The sequence below is a fragment of the Cryptotermes secundus genome, unplaced genomic scaffold, assembly GCF_002891405.2.
Source record: "Cryptotermes secundus unplaced genomic scaffold, Csec_1.0 scaffold180, whole genome shotgun sequence".
Taxonomy (NCBI): domain Eukaryota; kingdom Metazoa; phylum Arthropoda; class Insecta; order Blattodea; family Kalotermitidae; genus Cryptotermes; species Cryptotermes secundus.
In genome coordinates this window covers 2,620,023-2,646,390 of record NW_019718619.1, presented here as the reverse complement: position 1 = coordinate 2,646,390, position 26,368 = coordinate 2,620,023, and the positions used below count along the sequence as shown (strand labels likewise).

The 26,368-nt window shown below is 41.4% G+C and overlaps 1 protein-coding gene across 3 annotated transcripts in view; it reads left to right on the top strand.

Annotated features, from left to right (window-relative positions):
• LOC111861791 (homeotic protein antennapedia) overlaps positions 1-26,368 on the top strand; it is a 1,040,626-nt gene that overhangs the window by 767,125 nt on the left and 247,133 nt on the right. Inside the window, exon 5 of one of the 3 annotated variants that reach the window (XR_002842326.2) lies at positions 15,243-16,806. The exons of the other annotated variants lie outside the window; for them this stretch is intronic. The gene's annotated coding sequence lies outside the window, so the exon portion shown is untranslated. Of the gene's footprint in view, positions 1-15,242; positions 16,807-26,368 lie in introns of those variants that run through there. 3 annotated transcript variants of the gene reach the window in all.

Sequence of the window (26,368 nt, the reverse complement as noted above, 5' to 3'; positions counted from 1 at the left end):
GAAGGATTAGGTAAATTGAAAATATCCAATGACTTCATTGGGACTCGAACCCACGACCTTCCTGTTTGTAGCAACCAATTGCGCTAACGTGTGCCCCTCTACTGCTGCTGCTGCTACTACTACTACTACTACTACTACTACTACTACATCTCGATATTTCGGACGGCTGTATTTGTGTGGAAATTCGACTTGCATCAAGAGCTGAGTCAATTTTCAGCTTATGTAGTGCGACGGTCCACTCATAAACCGTAAAATGTGCTTGAAACATCAGTACTCAATGGAGACTGTTTATGTAGGTAGCTACGGGTCATATTGTTCGATAAACACCGAGCATTGATGTTAATAAGGCCCATTATTTCTAAATAAATCTGATAACCGATTCTTCTTACTGTTTACTTCAGTAGTTTAAATATATTGACTCATTTTTAGAAGTTCATACGAGATTTTCGTGAAATCCAAATGCGGTAGTCTTATCTGGTAAGCCAATTAATTGTGGTGGGAGAAATGAAGACATTCGGAAGCACATATGAACGGAATACGGAGAAACTCGTATGAACTAACGTTCCTTTGGGCCATGCCATAGCTCAGGCGGTTAGTCGCCGGCTTCCTACCGCGGCGGCGGCCCTGGTTCAAGCCCGGCTCAATTCATATGAGTTTTATGACGGACGAAATGGAATTGTGCAGGTTTTCTCCCAGTACTTTCGTTTCCCCTACCAATCTTCATTCTACCAGTTGCTCCATAATCATCATCGTCTATCATCTGGGGCTGGTTCAGTAGGCCAAAGAGTGGCCGCAATACTAAGTGGACTCAGTCTCGCCTCATGAGAATAAAAAATCCCTTCCTTTCGTATATGAAGAATTTTCTTTCTCAGTGTGGGTTGAAGTGTGTCCCTCAGATGACTGCTTACGTTCTGTGTCTTTCCCATGGATACGTATTCATTGAAGGAGCCCGGATAGCTAAGTAGCTGTAGAGACTGGGTTAAGGGCTGGTAGGCAGTGTTTTGATTCCCCGCAGGGGCAAATTTTCCACTTCTCCACAGCGTCCGTGTCAGTACTGGGGCCCAATCAGCCTACTAACAAATGGACACCGGGGGCTCCTTTCCCGGGGGGGATTAATGCGGCGGGGGCATGAAAATTAACTTTACCTCGTTTGTATATTTATTAAAACACGTAAAAGAAAATCAGCCTCATGAGGATAATTGAGGAGCTACTTAAATGGAAAAGTAGCGGCTCTGGTCTAGAAAACCGAAATTAACGGCCGTGGGGATTCGTTGCGCTGACCAAACGACACCCTCTATCCGCTAAAGTTGTCACTAACTTCGCCGACAAGCGGCAGTCGCTCTGTCGGCATAGTTCGCTTGCGGACATCACTATTACAAACATAAATATTTGCCAAAAACATGCCTCTAATACACAATATATTCGTTCATTAACACGTCACTGTAATATTACGTAGGTTAATTTCTTTGAAGTAGGAACTATGTAGTGTCACGTCATACGAAGTAGAGTGCACACATAGAAAGATATTTCTGCAACAGAGAGCCTGCCATTTGAAGAATAAAAATTTGTGGATAAGCCAATAAATTATCCCTCTAATAGCTAAAATAGCTTTCTGGTGCAACTGGAAATTAACCGTAGAAGAAATTGTAGAGAAAAGGGACCGTATGTTAAGAGAACCAAGAAGAAGGCATTGCTCTTTTTGTAGCGAATTTTATGAGACGAAGAAATGACTACAACATTTTACATGAGAAACTGGTACGGTATTGCTAGTTGTAGGAATGCTTTGTAATTCGGGAAATAACGGAAATTAGAAAAAAATTGTCACCATAGATAAAAGAGTTTAAAAAGGTAACTAAAACTAAGAGAAAACACAAAAGACAAAAGAGGATAATTAAAAAACGTAACATGTAACTGAACTTGAAAGCATTTTCTTTCCGCCTCTCACACACGGGGAATGTGTCCTTTTTTGCATTTCCGTTACATCTAAATTATAGTATTTTTTAAAACTTATGACTAGTAACTGTTGCTTTGTTGAGATAAGTTATAATTTTTATCTTCCCCTGGGCGCACTATAAATATAGTGATTGTCTGTCAAGGTTAGTAAGTAGTACACATCTACCTCTTTATGAACACCTCCTCAATCAGTACGGTTAAAATAGAGAAGTGAGAAACAACAAACAAAATTATAGAAAACAATCCAGTTCTACTGACGCGTTCCAAACGGTAGAATTTGGCATTAAATTGGATTTCGAAGCGGAACAGACAAGACCGAATTCCCATTCTGAAAATACTCAAGTCTCTTGTGGGTCGGTGAATGTTATAAAAGGAATTCCAAGAATAGAGGCTATTAATTTAAACGTTCCTATCTTCATCCCATACTGCATCATGCAACAGAATCTTTGCTTCACATATTTTGTGCAAAAGTAGGCGTATGTAACAAACAGATTATGTCTCGAGCAGGAGGCAGATTTACCCACTACAGTGTGTCTACTTTTCCTGCCATGCTTCGTATTCACTTGTTTTTAGTTGTTTTCGTGACTCCGTCAGTAACTCAACATATATATAAAGGTAAAACTATCCCTGTAACAAGGCGTGGAGGTGCATAGGTGTGTGAGTCGTCGAGGATCCCACATTTTTTAGACAGTCGGCTCACAGTTGGCGGTGAGGTTGTCAGTCTTACGCACTTGCCGCCCTTTACCCCCAGGAACATTCCTGGTATTCATTTGTGCCACAAGCTGAGTCAAACCCAGGGTAATAGTGCGACTAGACGGATTATTTCAACTGAAAATTCCAATGACCTCATCAGGAATCGAACCATCTACCTTCCGGCTTGTAGCGTAGTGCTTCAACTACCCTACCCGGAGGGACTGAAGAAATCCACGGAAATCTCAGAATAAAAGGAGCCCTGCTGATATTCTTACTGGTTGCCTCCAGAATAAAAGTCAGGGCCTTTATTTCTTGAATTAAACTCTCTCCGTACCAGCTGCAGTGATTCAGCCCTAAACGTTGTTTCTATTCAAGAGATCAGGGGTTCGATATCTAGTTTATGTCTCGTTCATACAGGCTGCAGTTTTCATGCTCGGCTCTTTCAGGCCAAGCTTTCGAATAGGAAATTTACAAATATTTTCTAATCACCACTGGACCTAATTTGCTGCGGAATTTTCGTGATAACAACTTCAAGATTCGAAGGCAAGTGATATCAGATTTAACTTCTCTGTGGAATATTAACCCGAATTTAAAATTCCTATGTAAGACCCATAATGCGAGATTTGATATTCGCATGGTTATGACTTTACACATTACTGTCTTCTGGGATGTGACGCCGTAGTGTCGGGTGCATCGTTATGAACGTATTCGAGGGGTATTTCTAACCTCAAAATGGAGGTTGGTAAAAATCTAAGAATCTGTACGACACCACATCCCAGAAGACAGTGACCTTCAGCCGTAATGGGAACTACAAAATGCAACACAATTTTTGTTTCAACCGTCTTTATTTTTTTCCTTTGGCGTTACAGCCCCAATTTGGTCCTTCGCCTGCCTCCATGAAACTCTTCGGTTCTTTAGGTTTACTACATCTTAGAAATTCGGTACGACTCCTTGTTAGGGTGATTAGCTCGTCGCAAGGTCTCTACCTGCACACAAACACAGAAAAGCCCACACACACAAACATCAAACATCCTTTCCGTGAGTGGGGTTAGAACCCACGATCCCTGCTTCCGAGCGAGCGAAGACAGTGCATGCCTTAGACCGCTCGGCTACCGTGACCGGCAATCATTTTTATTGTCATTGTGAATTCTTTTACTGCACTTTATTTTGTTAAAGTAGTCGAGAACGGCTAACAGACGTTGAAGCATTCGACAAGAACTGCTCGAAGTTTCCTACAACGTAAACGATTCTGGACAAGCTTTACTAACACAATAGAGAAGGTGTTGGTTTGGGGGAGGAGGAGACGGGACGGATTCATGCAGTGACGATGATTGGATTGAGGGTTCCTATCCCTTCCACCCAACCCTCGCCTTTTGAAAGAGGAAACAGGACTCGAGAACACTGAGACAGAGAAGCCCTAGCGAGGCACCATCCCCCCATATAACGCGCCTGATTTGCTCAGCATTGTTCTCCGATGCAGTATACAATGGAGCTTCTATAAGCAAAGGAGGTGATAAACAATAGCATAACAATGCATACAGACAGACAGCTTCAGAGGGGGTGGCTCTCTTGTCCGATACAGAGGCTTGGAGGCGGGGGCGGTAACCTGTTACGTATGTGGTACGGTTCTCATTAGGGATATTTGAATAGATTTAGACTATTGCATCAAGATTACACGAGGCTTTGAATAGTCAGAGGGAGACGGCATCTTGATAAGAATCTTAATTTCCGGTTTTCTTACGTAATTAAACTCTGGATCCATAACGAGTAATGATTGAGTATATCTGCCCCTGCAAACAAAAAAAGAAAAAAAGTAACAGCACGAACCAAGTATATATATATATATATGATAATTCTGCTTCGAAGGAAGGCGGTATAAAGACAAATTTTAAAAAATTATAAGGAAAATATTTTGACCCATGATAGATGAATGGAATGTAACGGAATTCAATCCAGTTCCCTTGTATCATTCTGGCCAATATTATGATAACCCATGGAAATGCCCTTCGGATGGTATAAGCAAAAATCACCGCTAAGCATCGGAAAAAAATCTGACTAGCTTCCATGCTCTGTGAACGAAGTTCGAAGCTTCAGAGGTCAAGGATGCGAGAACGCACTGTCTCCTCAATGCTATTGCAGACTTCAAGAGGGATACAGTAGGAAGCAATGGTTGAATGATAATTAGCAAGGAGAAACCGAAGAAAGTTAGAGAGAAGCGTTCTCCAATGCCACTTCGTTCACCACAAATTTCGCATGAATTCACCTTGGATTGAATCCAGGACTCCGCGATGAGCAGCCAGCGTTAAGCTGTCTGAGATATAAGAGGGACCCTCCCACAAAGAAAACAAACTCCGTGGTTTTAGTCCACAAGCGAACTATGCCGACCGAGAGACCGCCGCTTGTCGGCGAAGTTAGTGTCAACCTTAGCGGATAGAGGGTGTCGCGTGGTCAGCTCAACGAATCCCCAACTCTGTTAATTTCGGTTTTCTAGACCGGAGCCACTATTTCCTTGAAATAGCTCCTCAGTTATCCTCACGAGGCTAAGTTGACCCCGTTCCAGATTCATTACTTCTCAGAAAATCTGGTAGCGCCGGGAATCGAACCCGGGGGTCTGGATCTGTAGCCAGGACCTCTGACCACTAGACCACATAAGCGGTCTAGCAAGGCCCCATCTGACACTAAAGTTTTTGAAAATCAGCCACTTATAAAACCAAGGTATAAAGCCTATTGAACCTGTCGCTTTAAGTAACGAGATATTTTTAAGATAAAAGGTAAAGTTGTACCTGCACTTACTATTTAACCATCACGTCATGAATTGCTCAATCTGTATAGAGATGGGCTACGGGCTGGACTGCCGGGGTTCGATTCTCGGCAGAGGAAAAAGATTTTTCTCTTTCTAGGGAGTGGAGTCAGCTGTGGAGTCAATAATCCAGCACCCTATCCAATAGATACAGGGGGTAAATTGTCCGGGGCGTGAAGCTGATCACTCTAGTCTAGTGCCGAGGTTAAGAATTCTGGAACTATATGTCCACTCCCCAAGACGCCTTCGGTTTAAGGTGCTGATTGAATGATTCTCCTGTTATTTAATAACGTTTCTCAACTGTACGAGTAAGTGGTACATCGAATGAAAAGCCGCGATGATTGAGAATGGTGAATATATAAAGATTTATAAGGAAGCGGTCGTGTCCTATTTAAATTAAATCTCCTGCCATTGGCTTGGAGGGACTGATGAAAACCACGGAAACAATCATGTTAACCGACTGGTTCTTAAAGGGTAACTGCCGAGTACAGAAATATCACCACCCTGGTTATAGTTGTCTTCAACTTAATGATCCTCACAGTAGAAGCTTGGTTTGTTAAGCAGAGCCTGCTTTGTTAGTTAATGAAAACTGAGCCCCCGGAGCCCTGTGCTGTGCGAGTCAAGGGATTGTGATACCAAATAATTCCCAACTTCGTTGACGACTGTTTCACGACTGCCAGAAGCGCCTAAGATGATTGTTCATTACGAGGGCTGCGGGTGTTGTTTGGGTGATGGGTAAACTTAAAGACAGGGGATATTTCCGATACTGCTGGGTGGCTGGACCTGGAGAAGGGTAGTAATGAGGAGGGTTGTAATTCCTGAGCCTCAATACTGGGCTTTACTCACAGAGACGCCCTGCACTAATGAAAGAAGCGTCGCTCAGCGGGGGGTAGTCCAAGGGTTGGTTGGTTCAAGGAACGTCGTAAGGAGGAAAAGAACCCCAGGGGGCACCCTACTGTGATACCACATCCCAAAATCCCACCCCCTCATCTCCACAAAACCTTCTTTCTTTTCCGTACGCTTCTAGCAATCTCTCAGCTTTCGCGAAAGAACAGAGAAAGAAAAAAAAAGATGGATGTGTTTTTCCACCCCTCCCCCCTGCTCACATCAAATCCCCAACCGGATAGAAGGAAAAGAAAAGCAGGGTGAAGTGAGGAGTTGGGGTAAGAAGGGTATGGACGTCGTGACGCTACCGACGCCAAAGGAGAAGAGGAATAAGACGAGGTTCAAGTTGCCTGTGAGAAGGAAGGGGGATATTTCAAACATTGCCATGATTGCTCGTCTCAGTGCATGGATTGCGGGGGGGGGGGCGCTCCAATGGTCCGGTTATGTGTTGCCATAATGCTACTAAGGAAGCAGAATGATTTGTTTTTCGATGTTGACGATTTATAATTTTTACTTTCGTGTATAAAATATTTAATTTCGTCAATTTTAACACACAGATATCAGTGGTACATGTGTCTGGGACAGCCTCTTTATTTCGAGAGAGCCTCGGTTACAATCCCAGAAACTGTCACATACAAATAAACAATATATTAACTTGTACTCTTCTTCAAGTATAATTAGAATGATCAGGTCAAGGAAGTTGCCGCGTGGTAGCGTAGTTGGTTGAGCACTATGCTACAAGCCGGAAAGTCGCGGGTTCAAGTCCCGCTGAGGTCATTGGATATTTTCAATTAACATAATCCTTCCAGCCGCACTATGGCCCTGGGGTTGTCTCAGCCTCTAACAGAAATGAGTACCAGGAATATTCTTTGGAACGTTTTGAGGGGTAAAGGGCGGCCGGCACGTAAGGCTGACAACTTTACCACCATCTATGAGACGATTGTCTAGAAAATTTGGGAACCTCAATATCTCACAACCCTATGGGCCTCCACGGCCTGTTACAGGGATGCCTTGTTCTATAGAGTTAGCTATTTTCGAACGAAAGTACTTGAAGCTTTATCAGAGTTTTTCTTATATGTGGACAAGTTGTTCCAAATTACCATTCTAATTTGACAGTCATGTGGAAGTCCCAATCGCTTACGTATATTTTAGGTATTTTTCAACACTGAACAATTAGGATATTTTATGACTATCATTCGCGATCTTATTTACTGCTCAACGTCCCTAACTTGGGTCGAATATAGAGGTTCGTAGCGCTGCTCTGGAGAGTAGAGTAAGTTTGTGTATATGCTCTGTATATGTAAACTTAGACTATCCTATCTATCTGTAGTCGTATATCTGTCTGTTCATCCATCCATCTATCTATGGCTCTACAGCCCTTGTTGGGCCTTGGCCGTTTTTTAGTCTATTGATATTTTACAAGGTCAATAGGACTCCATGGATGTGGGATCAGCCCGTCGCAATTAGGCAATTTCTGGATAAGTAACGTATTTGCATAATCGCTTCAATTTTTATAATATAGGACTATGCAAAGTTCCTTTCATCATTACTTCCTAAATGTATCTCACGTGAGAATATTGGCACATACGTCCTGCTGACTCCAAGAACTATAAAACCTGTCTTCAGACATAATATCGGTATGAACTTCCCCTCTTAACTACGGACAGCAACGCTTAGCAACAGACAAAAACATCACCCCTCCAGCTGACTATGAAAGCAGAAGAGAAATATCAAATGGCGTGTCTGCTTTGATGCTTTCTTGTAATTCGTAATCTTCTGGCACTTCGAGAGTTATGTATTATTATTATCATAATAGCGAAATTATGTTAATACAGCTTGTATAGTAAATGAAATATAAAACATGACATAAAATACGAAATAACTTGCCTCATTTTATATTGACCAGTAATCATTATTTCCTTGAGCTTAAATCATATTCATCTGAATTATTGTAAAATGCCTAATGAGGAATAAATCAATTGTAAATTAATGTGTCTGCAAAACTGAAGGTGATTTATTGCAATGTAATTTTATGTATCTGCAAACATATATGAGACTTGAAACGTAAGCTTGCCTCCTGTTTCTGGTGACTTCTTGCTGGACTTACTGTCCGACACCGAAGATTAAAGTCGTATGCTCCTCGGAAAAGTCATAATACTCGTATTTGTATCTGAACTCGAGGATGTTACGATCCATAATTCCGCACGTCTGGTAGTCAAGGCTGTGAGAACATCAAGTCAAAGATGCGAAACTCGGTGGAAAAGTTGTAGCACCGTTTTGCCAATTCATTGACTTTGCAAGTTGTTAATGAGTCAGTATCGTAGATTACTGTAGACCTTGAATATTATCACGTACTGATAATTATAAGCGACAGAGCATAAATAATAATAGTACTAGACCGCATTATATTTCAAACATCTGTTTCAAGTTCTCTAATTCTCTGACGAAAAATAAACACAAATCTTACAGCGTCATGTAGGTATAATTCCGAAAAACCAAGTAATGCTTTCCTTATCCTCTGACCAGTTTTACTAAAAAGAGGTAAAATTACCCTGTACTTAATTAATTACGCACCATGCCACGAAGACGTATGGGAGGGTGGAGGTATACGTTCACCATTCTTAATCTTAGCCCTAGTGGGAGGTGAGTGGTCAGCTTCACGCTCCTGCCGCTTTACCCTCTGGTGCCCATTTAACAGAAATTTTGTTGGGCGTCAGAAACTGCCTGGAGGCTACAGAGAAAGGAAAATCCTTACCCCAATCGGGAATCGAAACTCGGCCGTCCAGCCGTCTCTGCCCTATCGCAGTTCTTACCAGACAGTAAGAACAGAAAAAGAAAATAGATCCAGAAGTTCTTGAATTTGACAGGTGTATGACAGCCTCGATGGTTTAGTGGTCAGAGTTCCTGCCTAAAGATCCAGAAGTCCAGGGTTCGATTTCCGGCGCTACCATATTTTCTGAGATGTATTGAGTCTCGAACTGGGTCCATCGAGCCGCGTGAACATAATTGAGTAGCAATTTCAAGGAAATAGCGGATTCGGTTTAGAAAACCGAGATTAACGGCCGTGGAGATTCGTTGCGCTGACCAAGCGACACACTCTACTCGTAAAGTTGACACTAAGATCGCCAACAAACGGCGGGCTGTATAGTTCGCTTGCGAACTACAGGCCACGGTGCTTGTTTTCTTTTATTAATAGTTTTATATTCATAAAGCATTCTGGGCGGAAAAACAAAACTACTGTCCACATTTGATAAAGCTATACTTCAGATATAAAACCAAAACTGGTTGGACTTCATTAATCACACACAAATCACTCAGTGGAATTTACTGACTATGTCAACCGCATATCATCTTTGCCTGGGGCAGCTGCATCTCGACAGTTCTGCCTCCGGTCTTACCAGAACTGTTCGCATGCATTTTCACAGAAAGTATGTATAATATGCGTAGTGGTACTTTAACGACGCTTTTTCATGTACACACATCACACAGCGTCAAATGAATACAAACGATGAACCGAAAAAGAAAATGTATTTGACAAAGCGGTCATTGCTTAACTGAGAATACTACAACGGAGTCTGCCCGGACGGACTGAGGGGAGTACCAGTCTGGCTCGAGAGTCCAACACAGCAGCTGCCCATTACGAAGCAGGAGTGGCAACCGCTCGAATGTAACATCGATAAAATCTGTCGTGTATATTACACATGTGTGGCAACTAACTCTTGATCGAAACTGTACGTCAGTACCCCTGCTAGGGGGAAATTGGATTTTTATTTTTCTCCAATGTGTTGCTACCAAAAGAGCGGATGCCGCTAGAAAGAGGAATTCCTTTTCAGCTAAAGAAAAGAAGATAGACAGAAGAGAGAATAGGTACAGAGTGACGAACATAAGAGGGAAACTTCTGATCAAGAGGGAACTGCGCGTCTAAATTAATACGGACATTCCTGGATAAGAACATCATACTGAAATATGTAGAAATTTCATCCATTTTTTCACAATTGAAAGCTGAGAAAATGTAATTCCTGTTTAGGATTTGAAGTTCTCACAAAGGTGGCTATGAAGAGTTCTGTCTTCTGGGATATGAAAACAATTAGTCCCTTAAAATTGGCCGACGTTTCGGAGGACTGTGTCACCTATGTCTTTGTCAAACACAATATAAAGGATGATTTGAACTGAATTGTTGCTAATATTTGTGGTTTATTTTGCCACGTCGGTATTTAAACTGTATAGCTTCGAATTGGAAGATGGTTCATGGCTGATGAATTGGAATAGACATAGAAGGAAACAGTCGTTTCCTTAATTGAGATATCCCGGAATTTGCCTGGAGGGCCTGAGGAAAACAAGGACAAATTTAATGAAATTCGAACCTGACTCCCCCACAGCTNCACGGGTTCAAGTCCCAATGAGGTCATTGGACTTTTTTCAATTGACCTAATCCTTCCAGCCGCACTATCCCCTTGGGGTCGACTCAGCCTCTAACAGAAATGAGTACCAGGAATTAATTAAATAATTTTCCTGGGAGTAAAGCGCAGCCGGCGCGTTAGGTTGACAACCTTACCGCCATCTTTGCGCCGATTGTCTATATAATGTGGGAGCCTCGACGTCTCACAATCCTACGGGCCTCCACGGCATGTTACAGGGATAGCTTTACTTTTTTTACTTATTAATTATTATTATTATTATTATTAGCAAAGGCGTAAAGCGAACTGACAACTTGTGAGTGAAGTGAATTCCAAAGAACGCAGTTTCGAGACGTATTTCTTTCAGAGGAACAAGCTTGCCAGACTCTGCTTGGAACTTTGCTCGTACTTCTGCCACTTACTAAACTAATCTTATTCATGTACTTCTTTTGGCTTATTTTGGACTTCACCCATCGTCCGGTATATAAAAGACAAAAAAACCCACGACGTTTCGGAGACTGGATCTGTCTCCGTCTTCAGGTGTATAGGGAAGGGTAAACCTGCTCAGGCTTTCAAGTCTATCTAATCTTATTCATGCTAATTTATTTCTCATACTTTTTTTTATTGTTAGTGGGCTGGGACTAAGTCCTTTGTACTGCAGCCACTTCTGGCCTATTTTACCAGCCCCAGATGATAGGTGAGGGTGATTGTGGAGCAATTGGTGGAATGAAGATTGGCAGGGGAAACCGAAGTACTTGGAGGAAACCTGGCCCAGCGCCACTTTGTCCACCACAAATCCTACTTGAGCAGACCCGGGATCGAACCCGGGCCGACGCGGTGGGAAGCCAATGACTAACCGCTTGAGCTATGGCGCGGCCCATATTTATTGCAATAACTTCAACAGGCGATAGAATACAACAACTCTCTATTGCTCTATGACTACCCGCACTAGAGCACAAACTATAGGCTGGCCTCCACTTACGGGCTTGGCCTTAAGTCATCTTAACCTTATTCAGAGTTACGCATAAAAACAGTGGATTCAGAAGTACGTGTGTTACCGATTGGCTTGGTTAGGTGGTTATCTATCCTGCCTCGTATCGGAAAGTCCTGGGTATGCATCTCGGCCAGGACAGGGGCTCTCTTCACTGAGTTACGTCACCGGCCCTTCCTTCAGCTGATGGGACAAGAGCAAGGCCTCCTACCCAACACATCGCTCAGCCCATTTTACATTGAACGATATGATGTCTGTCATGGGTGCCCGATAAAGGGGGCTGGGGTAAGGAGTTATTGCGAGGAGCATGCATTCCCTACGGGGCCCTTATAAATTCAGATATTATCCCTGATGCAGTGTAATAAGTGTTAGATAGAATGCTTTAACTGTGTGATAGACCAAAGATTTTAATTACTTTTCAAGCATGAGTAGTATATGCTGCTATATATATTCCAAAATTGATGACATCTGAAACATGCCTTCCGACCGGGCACTGAAAGTATAACTTCTGTAAATGGTAAAGTTTCATTAAACCCAAGACTTAATTAACTGAAAAAGAACTTAATTTGTAATTGAAATATGTCATGTCGGCCAACTTTACCAAATTATTTAGGATTGAAGTGTGGATAAAAGAACTCTGTCCCTTCTTCTCATGCACGACTGTTCTTGTTTTATTTACAGTGCATTCGGTATTTTATGTAACTCCTGCTTCATGCTCCGGGGATTCCGAATTCTGGCCTAGACAACTATGGCCTTCTGCTCTTATTTAAGAGAGTACTTTAAAAGTAGGCCACGACCGCTTTCTTGCACATGCCTCCTATTTGTTCACAATCATATTCCTGAGTGATGCTTTGTTATGCAGTTGATAAGCCGTAGCTAAATGAACTAAGAAACAACATTTGGGGCATGCACTAAAACAGAATTTGAAACACAGATTTATGTACGTACATCATTAATGCTAATTAGGAAATGACCGAAGAAAACCTAAAATTCTGAACAATATTTCTGCGGGTTGTGAGGAAGCACTGGCGCTTTCCAATATTTTTACCCTGGCAATTTTTCATACTTTCTGTTCTCTGTCTACATATTCACCCACACTCTTGTCTAGGATCTGAAAAATTCTTCATCATCACAAAGTATTTCTTCTCTCTGCATACTGTCTCCTATCTCTCGTGTGTTTTTTGTGTCGGTTCGCTCACTCGCTCAGCCCTTGCCCAGAGAAACGCCATCACTTTATCTCTGCCCGTTTCCTCCCACCTCTCTGCCATAGTGTCGCCCCATAGTGACGTTTGGTGGAAGAACCATTTATCATCCATCAGATGCTTTGTCTTCTGACATGTCAGGCTTCAGAGGGTTGGTCGATGGGGTGAGGAGAGAAGGGGAGACCCCCCACGAGTAACCTCATAAATATGGCGTTCGTGCGCACATGCGCACATCTTCTAAGGCCACATATGTTGTTATATGGGTCCATATAATGATATATAAAATATATATGTACACACAAAACAAGTATAGGTATCTGTTTATCTAAGTGATCCATCATAAGGCACACCTATGTACATTTACAAAATATTATGGATGCACTACTATAGGAACCTATTTGTCCAGACTTGTTTTATTTCAATACTGAGACATCTCTTCCGTTTGTGTGTATAGAGTTAGTGTCCTGGTGTTCTACTGTCAGATTCTTATCCAAGGTGACTCTGATCCTAGAAGTAAACATGGTCTTGCAGCCTTTAAACTGACACGAAAGAATTTTCAGATTTTCATTGCAAATGCTGCTCCCCCCACTCTAAGTAAAGTTGCCCCTTGTTGCAGTGATACGAATCTTGCAGATTGGGACCGCATTTTTCCTAACGTCCACTGAAAGAATAATAAAAACAGCAGCATTCTCAGTTACGGGTCTGTTCTGAGGTCCATTACGCGTAAAACTGATTGTTGAATTATGGATTAAGACCTCAGTTCTTTATTGAGAAATATTTGCAGTTTCTTTTATTCACATTTATTTGTTTTATAATTCGGTTGACATGCTCCACAAAAAATCTGATGTGGCCAAGGACGACAATTATAACTGGGGGGAAGACGAGCATGGATCTCAAGTTGTAGCAGAAAAACATGGAGTGGAAACCATACTTGGGGCAACTAAGTGCAGATGAGAGGAAACTATAGTCCAGGTCAGCTAGATCTGTCTGTGCCGGTTGAATTAAATTGATCTGGCTTACGTTAGGTTTCAGCGGCTCTAAGTGAATAGAGTGTTCCATAAAAGAGGACGATTTGTTCGCCAGATGAAGGACTGATTATTAGATTCCTTTGGTAGCTACTGAGCTGGATAGCTCTGTCGGTATACCGCAGTGTTTCTCAACCGCAGGGCCGCGGCCAGGTACCAGGCTTTGGCATCAATTAGCGTATAGCGATTAGCTACGAGTTGGACGGCAGAGAGACGGAGTTCGAATTCCGGTAGTGACAAGATTGTCACGGTTCCGGGGTCCTCCTATCCAACGGGTACCGGTAGCCATTCCCCGGAGTAAATCTGCCGAGGCCTGAGCTGACTACTCGCAAAATAGTGCCGCCTGTTACTCCTTTTGGCGTAGTGTTTAATTAGTTAAACACAGGGACAACTTTACCTTAACCTGGTAGTTAATCAGCTACTTTCTCTAAGCTACTTGCAAAGCAATCGATTCTATCCATTGTGTTATAATATTATACAAGAAGTTCTGGGAAGAATTATTCGTCTACTTTGCTTTGACATGACAAGGACCGCATACGAAACGAAATATGTTAAGGGATAAACGCAGAGACTCAGACAGCAAGGCGATCGCATGAGCCTCATAACAAAAATTAGTGGGAGATGCACAGACAGACACACAGCGAGGTTATCTCATAAGTCCCATAAGCCTAAACAGTTATGGGGGATACGCAGACAGATGATCGGCCATGAATGGTTGTACAGATAGGCACATACAGATCCTGTCTTGTAAAATATATAAAGATTATGTAGTGTACAGTCGTTAAATAGGGTAAAAGTCGATATGAATTATGGAATAAGCCTTCCTTGCAAAATCATGCAAAAATGGCAATTCATAGTGAGAATCAAGAATCCAGAAGGTTGTAGTAGATTATTTTAATTTATTTCCGAAGAAATGTATCAAAGAATCTAAGAAGAAAACAGGAACAAGACCAGTGATGATAACATTGGCTGGGGAGTTCAAGCCAGGTTTCTCGAGACTGCGAATCAGTACCCGAGGCTTGGGTCGTGATGTCAAATTTTTGTTTTTTTCTAATCTCAAAATTTTTCAACAAGGCTGCATGCAATTAAGCACAGAGATAAATGTGGTACAATACAAAGCACGCAATGTATTTATTCGGATTCAAAAACTGCAATTTTGCTTCATAACTTGGGCTGTCACTAATGAAAATATCAAGAACGTCGTTATAATTAATCGGTCTGTTAATAAGGTAAGACTCGTTAAAATTATATGTCTTCTGATAGGGCTACTTAAGCTACTGACAATTTTTGTTACAGAAGTATAAGGAGAGAGAAGGTCCATTACATGAGCAAGAAGGAGGAGGCCTTTAAGAAAACGATGACTTCCTGCCTGACAGAATACATAATAAAAAGTCTACATTACATCGGTAGAGACAGCAGCTGAAATATCACGTGATAATATCTGTTTTATACCCAACATAAAATGTTATTTTGATGTTGTTAGTTGGCCAGCAAAGGAAGATCGCATCATGTCGCCCTCCGGCATTAACAATTTCCATACTCTCTGCTATATCATTATTCTAATAGGCTTCAATATCAGCTCCTCGTAAACTGAAAGACAGTTGTATCTAGCCTATAATTTGGTCCTTGGTAGTTTCGCAATCCCACATTTTGTATCTCTGAGAAGTACAGTTCACCGAATAAATAACGGAAACACTTTTCGTAATTCTGTTCTCACATTAAATATAATTAAGCTGACAAAGTAAAGTATGGTGAGATGGACAGGGCATGTAGCACGGACGTGGGCGAAGAGGAATGCATATAGAATTTTAATGGAAAAACCAAATGGGAAAAGACCACTGCGAAGACTTAACCGTAGGTGGGAGGATAATATTAAAACGGATCTTAGCAAGATAACATAGGATGATATGGACTGGATTCATCTGGCTGAGGATGGGGACCAGTGGAAGGCTCTTACGAACATGTTACTGAACCTTTGGCTTCCATAAAATGTTGGGAAGTTCTTGAGTAGCTGAGAACCTAGTGGCTTCCCAAGAAGGACCCAACTCAATGAAAGTTGTACTTACTTGGAGAAGTATAGATTATCCGATAAATAAAGGATATACTTCCCTCGTAGTTCTATCTTGACATTTTGTATTAGGTTTTGTAGTAGTTGTTAGTTAGTAGTTCCTAGCAGGGTTTCCCTTAACCCTTTAAAGTACAGTGGTTGCTATACATACCACATATTTCTTAACATTAAATAACTCTGCGTTCTACTCCTAGAATATAATTTGCCTCTTCTATGATTTGCAGAATAAGTAGCCATTGTTTATCTGAACTGCATGAATCATGTGCATATGCGTCCACCTGAATTAGGAGAATGCAGCCATTCAGTTCGTTGGTCAAGGAAAGTGAAGTATATTAGAATTACTTTTGATGGAAACTCGTCTGAAATAAACATATGGAGAGCGTAGCAAAGAACACGTTAGCAAGAATTTCAGAGGATTAGCAGAATCGAAATCAGGAACATGAACCTGGACCCTTGCACTCTTTGCAGATACTGCGTTGACTCATCCATCCAGTGGTTATATGGCCCTCATCCCTCAGCTGCTGTTCGCCTTCAGTTCCCTCAGTTCATAGGTGATGACTTCCAGTACTGCCGAGTTACTTGAAGCCCAGTCTATCGCACCGTACACAGTTTTCCCGTTAGTCCTCCTTACTTCAAATTACACTTTGAACAGAGGCATACCGCGGAGATATTACAGGTTCGGTTCCAGATCACGACAATAAAGCGAGTCATACACATTTTTTGGTTTCCCAGTGCATATAAAAGTTATGCTTACACTATACTTTAGTTTATTAATTGTGCAATAGCATTATGTCTAAAAAATGTACATACATTAATTAAAATGACTTTATTGTTAAAATGTGTTAACCATCATCTGAGTATACGAAATTCCTCTATTCGTTGCACGTCACCAGCTCTCTGTTATCTCCTTCATTATATCTTTTTTCCCCCTTGGCACTACAGCCCCAGTGGGCCTAGTCCTACCTCCATGAACTTCTCCATTCACTTGGGTGTTTCTAGATCTTGCACATTCGGTAGGACTCCTTGGGCGGGTGATCAGCTCGTCTCAAGGCCTCTACCTGTACACAAACACAGAAAGACGCGCCCACACAAACTAAACATCCAGGCCCTGAGTGGGATTCGAACCCACGATCCCGGTTTCCAAGCGAGCGAAGACAGTACATGCCTTAGACCGCTCGGCTACCGTGACCGGCGACGTTTTTCTTTACTCGCCTAAAATTCCTTCTTCGTGTATTCTGAACCTTCTGATTCAGAGCGTCCTCTCACATCTGGTACAAAGTCCAGGTTCACATCCATAGCATAACATCGTTCTTACGAATGTTCCATTAAGTACAGATCACAGAAAATACTGGTCAAATGAAACCATTTCAAGAGCTGCTGATTGACAATAGCAACAGGTGAAAATAATATTGTCCCACGCCAAGAATACGGATGCGGGGAATGTAAACATAGGCCAACGCATTCGTTTTCTCAGTACTAGGCGGATCGATAAGATCAGTGTCATGCTTAGGCCGATTTAGCCCCGGAGGAAAGAACCTCGATCACAAGGCGAATGGGCGTCTGCTTGGATCCCAGGAGCAGTGTGAAGGCGATGACCAAGAGACATCTCCATGCTCTTGACGGAAATTTGACCCTAGCCATCCATCCTGAAAACTAGGGCTTACAACTTATGGCACGCGGGCCACACGAGGCCCGAACATTTGTTTGTGCGGGAATATTGTTTCATTTCGCGATATATATATACATACATACATACTAACATTTTCCTCGTCTGCAAAAAGCCCGGCGAATCACTCGAAGAAAATTGGAAAATATGGTTGCTTAATATTCCGTGTATTTTCTGCAATTGATTTAATGTGACACCTAATAAATTAGTTACAAAATGTAATCAGTGTAACCCCACGATAGTATATATATATTTATTGATACGATCCAGCAAACACTCAGGTACGGATTTTCAAGTCCCGTAGACAAAACAAAATTTAATTTCAGAATATATTTTTGAACCCCGTAGCCTCAAGTCTCATTCGTGTGCTTGTGCTTCATAACCTGGTCGTTGAAAGTCGTGGTGGGGGAGGGAGATATATGTATTGGTAAATTGGAACAAATATATTATTTTAAACACGGATACTTTTTTATTGCTAGTGAGGTGGGGCTTAGTCCCTTGTACTGCGGCCACTTCTGGCCAATTTTACCAGCCCCAGATGATAGGTGAGGGTGATTGTGGAGCAATTGGTGGAATGAAGATTGGCAGGGGAAACCGAAGTACTCCGAGAAAATCTGCCCCAGCGCCACTTTGTCCACCACAAATCCCACTTGAGCAGACCCGGGATCGAACCCGGGCCGCCGCGGTGGGAAGCCAACTTGAGCTATGGCGCGGTCTAAACGTCGATACTACTGCTGTCCATAAGATGCAGTGTAGTAACTTAGACAGCTCAGCCGTACTGCAAAGTCGATTTCACATATTAAAAACTATGTCTTAATTCTCGGTTTAATTGCATTAAGATTGACTCTAATGTTATCCGAGTGTCAGTAAACATCAAGCCTTGAAGATATGGAAGTCGTGTACTGGCAAGAGGCAACGTATTCTGAAACTCGAGCGTAGATGGAGATGAGCGGTTGGTTATACTATCCAGCCGCCTTTACTTAGAGAAAGAGGTCCCCCAAGAGAGGGGGTTTCGATGACCCAGACGCGTCGGTGATGTTGCTGCTGCCGCAAATCAATAAGCGGCTACCACGTCAGTAACAAGTTATCACGGGCCCAGAAGTAAGATCAGAAACAAGACAACTGTTCTTACGTAACCCTGACAACATATTATAGAAACGAAAGGGTACAACGTTCATCTTTATATTATTTAACACCTTATGGTCGGATAATGGTAAGGGTTATCACGTTTTATGCTTTAGTCTATAATTGCTTGTCTAGCGACAAAACAGCATTGGATTCAGATCGCTTCATGTATTATATATCTGCTAGAATAGAAGGACATATATATATGTATATTATGATCAAAATCCGGATATTATACAATAACACAAGTTGGAAATTATACATTATTACTGATTATTACGTATAATTTTGGTTAGTCGCTATTTCCGCAAGATACATACAACAGTCTCGAAACAGTTACTAAACAGACAGAGGGGAAGGAAACAGAGCAGAATATTTTACGTTATAGCGCCTATAAATATTCAAGTATTTATTGCAAAGCATTTGGTACTCAATTTCTCCTCCATAAACCTATTTGAATTTTATAATAATATCATTGTTCAGTGGGGGACCGTGGTAGCGTAGTTGGTTGAGGCACTATGCTACAAGCCGGAAGGTCGCGGGATCGAATCCCAATCCTTCCAGCCGCACTATGGCCTTCGGGTCGACTCAGCCTCTAACATAAATTAATACCAGGAATATTCTTGGATTGTTCTTGGGGGTAAAGGGCTGACAACCTTGCCGCCATCTATGAGCCGATTGTCTAGAAAATGTGGGAACCTCAACATCTCACAACCCTATGGGCATCCAAGGCCTGTTACAGGGATGCCCTTACTTTTACTTACTTTTATCACTGTTCAGTAACATTTGTTTACTAAAGTGCTCGACAATACGAAGCAATGTAAATGAGACTCAGAACAATGNAATAATAATAATAATAATCGAGCCCCAAACGGCCATTTACAGAACGAGCAAGTTCAAAGGAAGATAAATAAAGCACACACAAAATACAAAACAAGATAATTTATACTAGGTAACAAAGTAAGTAAAGTAAGTAAAAGTAAAGCTATCCCTGTAACAGGCCGTGGAGGCCCATAGGGTTGTGAGACGTTGAGGTTCCAAAATTTTCTAAACAATCAGCTCAAAGATGGCGGCAGGGCGCGCATCGTCCGACCTTTACCTCAAAGAATATTCCATGAATATTCCTCGTACTTATTCCTGTTAGAGGCTGAGTCGACCCCAGGACCATAGTTCTGTTGGAAGGATGTCAATTGAAAAAAATCCAATGACCTCTACGGGACTTGAACCAGCGACCTTTCTGCTTGTAGCATAGTGCCTCAACCAACTACGCTACCGCGTGTCCCCCCCCCCATTAGGTAATAGAGTAAAAAGTAATAATAATACAATTATTTAGTTTTACATACTAACTCAACAATTACAGAATTCAACTAGAGTTAACAGACTGTAACGGATACAAAGTGAAGGAAACAACACACAGATGGAGGACAAATTTATTTGAATTAATTTATTAAAATTTGACAACAACTGAAAGCCAGTTACATGCAAGTACTAAAGAAAGAAATGCACATTGATATGAACTATGTGTACAAGGAAAAGAGGAAGATAAAATACACAAGAACGTTATACAAAATCCTAGTAAGTGGAATATTATTATTATTATTATTATTATTATTATTATTATTGGTCTGCAAAAGCCTCGTGTATCATTACAAGTGCTATTAAAATATTCACTGTAAATTAATGAAAAAATCTCTATACATTCTAAAAATGTAAACAAAATTTGCTGCAGAAACGGATCTGGCTGACTGAATAAGTTTTGCGCGATGGCGGATACCAAAGCCGAAAATTCTTTGATTTACAAAGTAGGTAACGTAAATTAACAGTACCAAAACTGGAGAACAAATAAGTTTGTTTTTAAAAAATATATTAATAAGAAATAGAGAATCACTGACTTTCCGTCTGGATTGGACTGGACTGGACTGTTGAAATTTCCAATCTATCTAACACTCGTAAGTCATCATATCCCTTATCTCAAGTTACAATGTGAAATTTGATGTAATATAATGTTGCAGATTTTCCTTAAATTCTTTCAAGTTCTGATGAGCCAGTCAGTTTGTAGTAGTTGCGAACAAAAGAAGCCAACTCATATATCGGACTGCACTGTTATACACAGTCATAAAATTATTAAGAATAGAAAGAAAAATTTACTATAACGAGTCGAACCTATCTTCTTGAAGACTAATGGAAAAGTAATAGTAGCAACAGCAGCAGAAGAAGTAGTAGTATTAGTAGTAGTAGTAGTAGTAGTAGTAGTAGTAGTAATTACTGCAGTAGTAGAAATAGTAGAAATGGTAAAAAGTAAAGCTATCCCTGTAACAGGCCATGGAGGCCCATAGGTTTGTGAGACGTCGAAGCTCCCATATTTTCTAGAAAATCGGCCCTTCAGACGACGGTGAGGTTGTCAGCCTTAAGCGCCGGCCGCCCTTTATCCCCCTAGGAAGATACCTGGTACTCATTTTTGTTAGAGACTGAGTCGACCCCAGGGCCATAGTGCGGCTGGAAAGGCTAGGTTAATTTTAAAGAAGCCAATGATCTCATCGGGAATCGAAACCACAACTTTTCGGCTTGTAACATAATGCCTCAACCAACTACGCTACCGCATGTCCTCTTTTTAAGAAAGATTAAGCTGTCCCTCTAAGAGACCGTGGTTCTCATAGGGATCTGAGACGGCGAGGATCCCCCATTTTCTAGACAATCGACTCACAGATAGCGCCGGAAGCCCTTTACCTCAGGAAGATTCCTGGTACTCATTTCTGTTGAAGGCTGAGTCGGTCCCAGAGTCATATTGCGGCCGGAAGATCAATTGAAAAGAAAAATCAATGACCTTATCGAGAATCGAACCCGCGATGTTCCAGCTTGTAGTATAGTTCCTAGACCAACTACGCCATCGCGTGCCCCATAGTAGAAACGGACACCTGGTATGTCCAATCTCCAGTTTCCTAACTTCCCTTCCCTGCACTGAATGCTCCTTTGGTCGTGTGCAGTAGGTAAGGCTTAGAGGCTGCAAAACTTTTGGTACTAGTACATCATGAGAGAATGCCCTAAAGAAAATTATTGAGATCAAATGTGCACCTCCTTCAAAACCACTTATAACCAAACGAATAAACTTGTATCAAAATAAAATAAAAATTCACGAAATCGAACTTTAAAAGATGTCTTACTTAGCGAAGTTCACGTTTGTATTGCATCTGTAATCATGAGGCAACACAGGGATCGTTATTTCATACGTCTTCGCTGCGAACGTAGTAGGGGAAAAACACAGCGTCCCAAAGAATGCTGAATTGAATTAAGTCAGTCAGATACCTTTGCATTCGCCAGAAATCATAGATATGATTCCTGCATGGACCTCCACACTGCTGGTCACTTCTCCGTCTAGACAGCATAATCTTAATGGAGGCTAGGGAGCTCCATCCACCTATGATAAATATCCGTGTGTTATAATTATTATTATTATTTGTAACTGGCCTCTGTGCTGTTAAGTTTGCACGTAAATAAACATGAATTGAATTGAATTATTATTAGAAAAAATATGTGCGATCAAAATGAAAAAGATGCATGTATATTCTTGAACTAGATATGAAGAGGCGACAAAATAGAATTAAATTTAACTAAGACAAATAAAAAGCAAAAATTCCATGGCTTTTATTCCGCAAGAGAACCAAACCGACCGAGCGACCGCCCCTTGTCGGCTAAGCTAATACCAAATTTAGTGGGTAGAAGCTGTCGCGTGGTCAGGGCAACGGATCCCCACGGCCGTTAATTTCGGTTTTCTAGACCGGAGCCGCTACTTTTCCATTCAAGTAGCTTCTCAATTATCCTCACGAGGCTGAGTGGAACACGTTCCAGACTCACTACTTCTCAGAAAATCTGGTAGCGCAGGAAATCGTACCCGGGGCCTCTGGATCTCTAACCAGGAACTCTGACCACTAGACCAACGAGGCTATCAAAATTAACCAAGACACTAATACTTTGTATTTATCCAAGAAAAATAGGTATGTATATGAAATTAAACTTTGAATTAATAATCACCGCTTTTCATTTTCCAAAATGAAGCAAGAAAATACATTTGTTTCCTCTGCAATCATTTTTAGGAGTAAATTAGTAAAGGTCTACCACATATAGGTTAAAAACAATGAGAATTAGTTCTCAATGTCAGAAAACCAGAACGGTATCTCAAAGTATCAGCAGATCTTTATAAGTAAGGAAACTCAATTTAATTTCTCCGAAATTTAAAAATATACAAACTGTTGGATTTAATCAGCTACAAAAGAATCGATAAATCTTAAAAGTCTTAAAAATCTTAAAAGTTTAAACATGAACGTGAATTACGTTACAAGTCTATTTGGAATACGAAGTGAGTGTACTCTGTCGAGTCGTTATTTTAAAACATTTGATCCTCTTGAAAGCGTTACAATAGCAAAATCCTATATAGCTTACAAAAGCATCAGTAACCCGAAATAATTATACAAGGAGTGTAGTGGTGGGTTGCTTGTCGCTTTCAAACAACAGGCAACTGATAAATTGAAATTAACGTGATGCTGACACCCTTCTGCTTTTACCCCCTCCCCATTCAGTATTCATATCCCAGGGAGTAGCACACACAACTGTAGTTAATATCTGCCTTCCTTCGTCTATTGTCTTTACCCTCCAGCCTGTTCTGTGAAGTGGGGTTACTCAACTACCTAACCAACAGTTCAGATCCAGTAGAGTCTCACCTATTTAATCGCTCTTATGTTTGGCATTATTTAGGGAAATATAGAATAGAAAGAACTCCCTACAAGTGTTTATTATTTTTCTCATGATCTTACAAATAGGGATTTTTGGTTTATTTTGTTGAAAGATTTTACGTGAGACTTTTGAAACTTATGAAAATAACTAGGCTAGATTTCGGCTGCTATTTTCACACAAAAGAATTCGTTTCCTAACCTCTGTGTGGGGGGTGTGCTTTTAGTTACATCTGCATAAGATTAAAGCAACTGACAATTTGACCAACTTAATAAAGAATATGTTTGGGTATTTTTGCATAACTTCAAAATATCATCTTTTTACTCTTCTTTGCCTTCATCATCACCATCATCAGTTGCAAGATCTGCTCTAGGCAGGTTCAAACCGACACCATGCCCCATGTTCCATTCAAGGATATCAAATTTGTTCTACTTATATTTTTATATTTTTCTTGGAATTAACCTAGTACCATCGAAAAATTAATTCTTGAATATGTCTAGAACTTCCGGAAAGTGTACGAGCATATATCACAGCTTCAAATGGATTCTCCTAACATATCTTGCAACATTGTCACATCCTCGTTCTTAAGACTTATAGGCATAAATTGAAACTTTGTACCGTGTCCATGTCTGTAAAACTAAGCATAAACATCATCTTCAAGGAATATTTATAATTATAATTATAAGGCTGCATACAGAATTTGACATTCGGAGCCGAAATTAACCATTACGATCTAAGTAACCGCTATGTACCTATAGAGAAATTTGGGGGGGAATCGCGTGGCCATTGCACATTTTCAAACACATGTCTAAGAGGAAGGATAAATTGTTTAGCCCTTTAAAGCATATTGGTTGTATTCTGTTAGACGTATTGTAACACTTAGAGCCGTTGCTATGAAACGGCCGCGAGATGGGAGGATATACCAGAGTCTTTTCTGGGCAACGGCTCGATAAACCCGTTCTCGAAGCAACAAATTGACGCGTAACACTAGAAGTACTTTTGGAAACGAGGTATTCCTACGTGGTCCGTGCAGAGGAGTTATCTTGAAGACAATTGGGGTGACTAAGTCAGTTCTGTACGGGAGTCTGTGAAGAGAGGACTTTAGCCCAGAGTCAGAGGAATACCCATTTTTGGTAACATTACCAGGAAACGTCTAGTAACATATTTAGAACACTAGAGTATGTGCTCTAGTGAACTTAATATTGTGGAAATGGCGATAGTGTTATAGTTATTTGTAGTTACGCCCTGTAAGTGGTCAGTAAATCCATTCACCAATCCAAACCCCGTCTACAATCACACATACTCTCTGACAACTTGTGTGAGAAGTGGTCGGATTGGAAACTGCATTGGCTCTTAATCATTACTGCCACACTCCAAAAATGGAGCAAAGGGCGGAATTCCTGAAAGCCATGCGAGAAATTACGGAAACAGATAAATTCTCTAGCACCCAGATGGATGTCAAGACGAACGTAAATCTACAGGAAATGAAAGAGGCAGTAAGGACCAACCGAGAGGAAATGGAAGAAGGAATAAGAACCAACCAAGCAAAAACGGACGCCGATCTAAGAAAAATGAGAAGAGAAATGACGGCAAGGCTGGAAGCCACAGGACAACCACGAAAAACGGATGCCAAGATGGATGCAAATCAAGCCATGATAGACGCCAATAATGGGAAGTTTTTGTTCCTTCGAAGTAATCTCGTCTCCCGGATGGATTTCCTCCAAACCAGAACAGAGGCCGTTCTAGAAGGACCTAGAAAGGATGGACGTTCGGGAAGAGACGTCGGAAGAAACCGCAAGTCAGTTCTCTACGGGCGTCTGCAAAGAGAGGACTTGAACGCGTGAAGCTGAAAAATGTCCAGTTTTAGAAGAGGTTGCCAAGGAACTGCTGGTGAGGATAGGCTGGAAAAGGCTTAGCACATGATGTGGTGATTTTTGAATCATGGAGATTAACAGTGGTGCTGATGGCCGCGCCATAGCTCAAGAGGTTAGTTGCTGGCTTCCCACCGCGGCGTCCCGGGTTCTATCCCGGGTGTGGTCAAGTGAGATTTGTGGTGGACAAAGTGGCGCTGGAGCGGGTTTTCTTCGAGTACTTCGGTTTCCCCTGCCAATCTTCATTCCACCAAATTCTCCATCATCATAATCACCCGGGGCAGGCTACAATAGGCCAATCAGTGGCCGCCGTGCTGAGTGGACCCAATTGGACTCCACCCCCCACTAAGCGAATTAAGAAAACGGTGCTGCTATAATTGTTTGTACTTATGAGTCGCGTGTAAAACGCTCACTAAATTCATTCACCAATCCAAACCCCGTCTGAAGTCACATACACTACACGAGAGTTTAATTTTTTATTACGTTTTTCAGAGAGACTTTCCACAGAAGACCGTCACCTGCTATATATAGCCCCACATTAACATTAAATATAACGTCACGTTGCCTGTGCTATGGGTTTGTGTTTCGTGTGATTCTCAAAATAAGTATCGATTAATTCCCCGAAGAACCATTAACCGACCGATTTTTGGGTTGCAGACGCGACGCTTTTCCTGTGAAGTACGAACTATCTGGAAGACATTTATTTAATTACATCTCGGAACCAGACACTCGAAGATTGGAAGACAAACGAGTATATACATCCCAACATTACGATAAAGCCAACCTGAGTTCATTTACTGGCTGAGTGCTGCGCAATTGGATACAACGCCCGAAGTGTGCAATTCATCACACTAGTGCTCAGGCTAAATTTCATGGAATTAGACCTCAGCGCAGGAGCCGGGATAGCGTAGTCGGTATAGCGACTGGTTACGGGTTGGACGACCGAGAGGTTGGAGTTCGAGTCCCT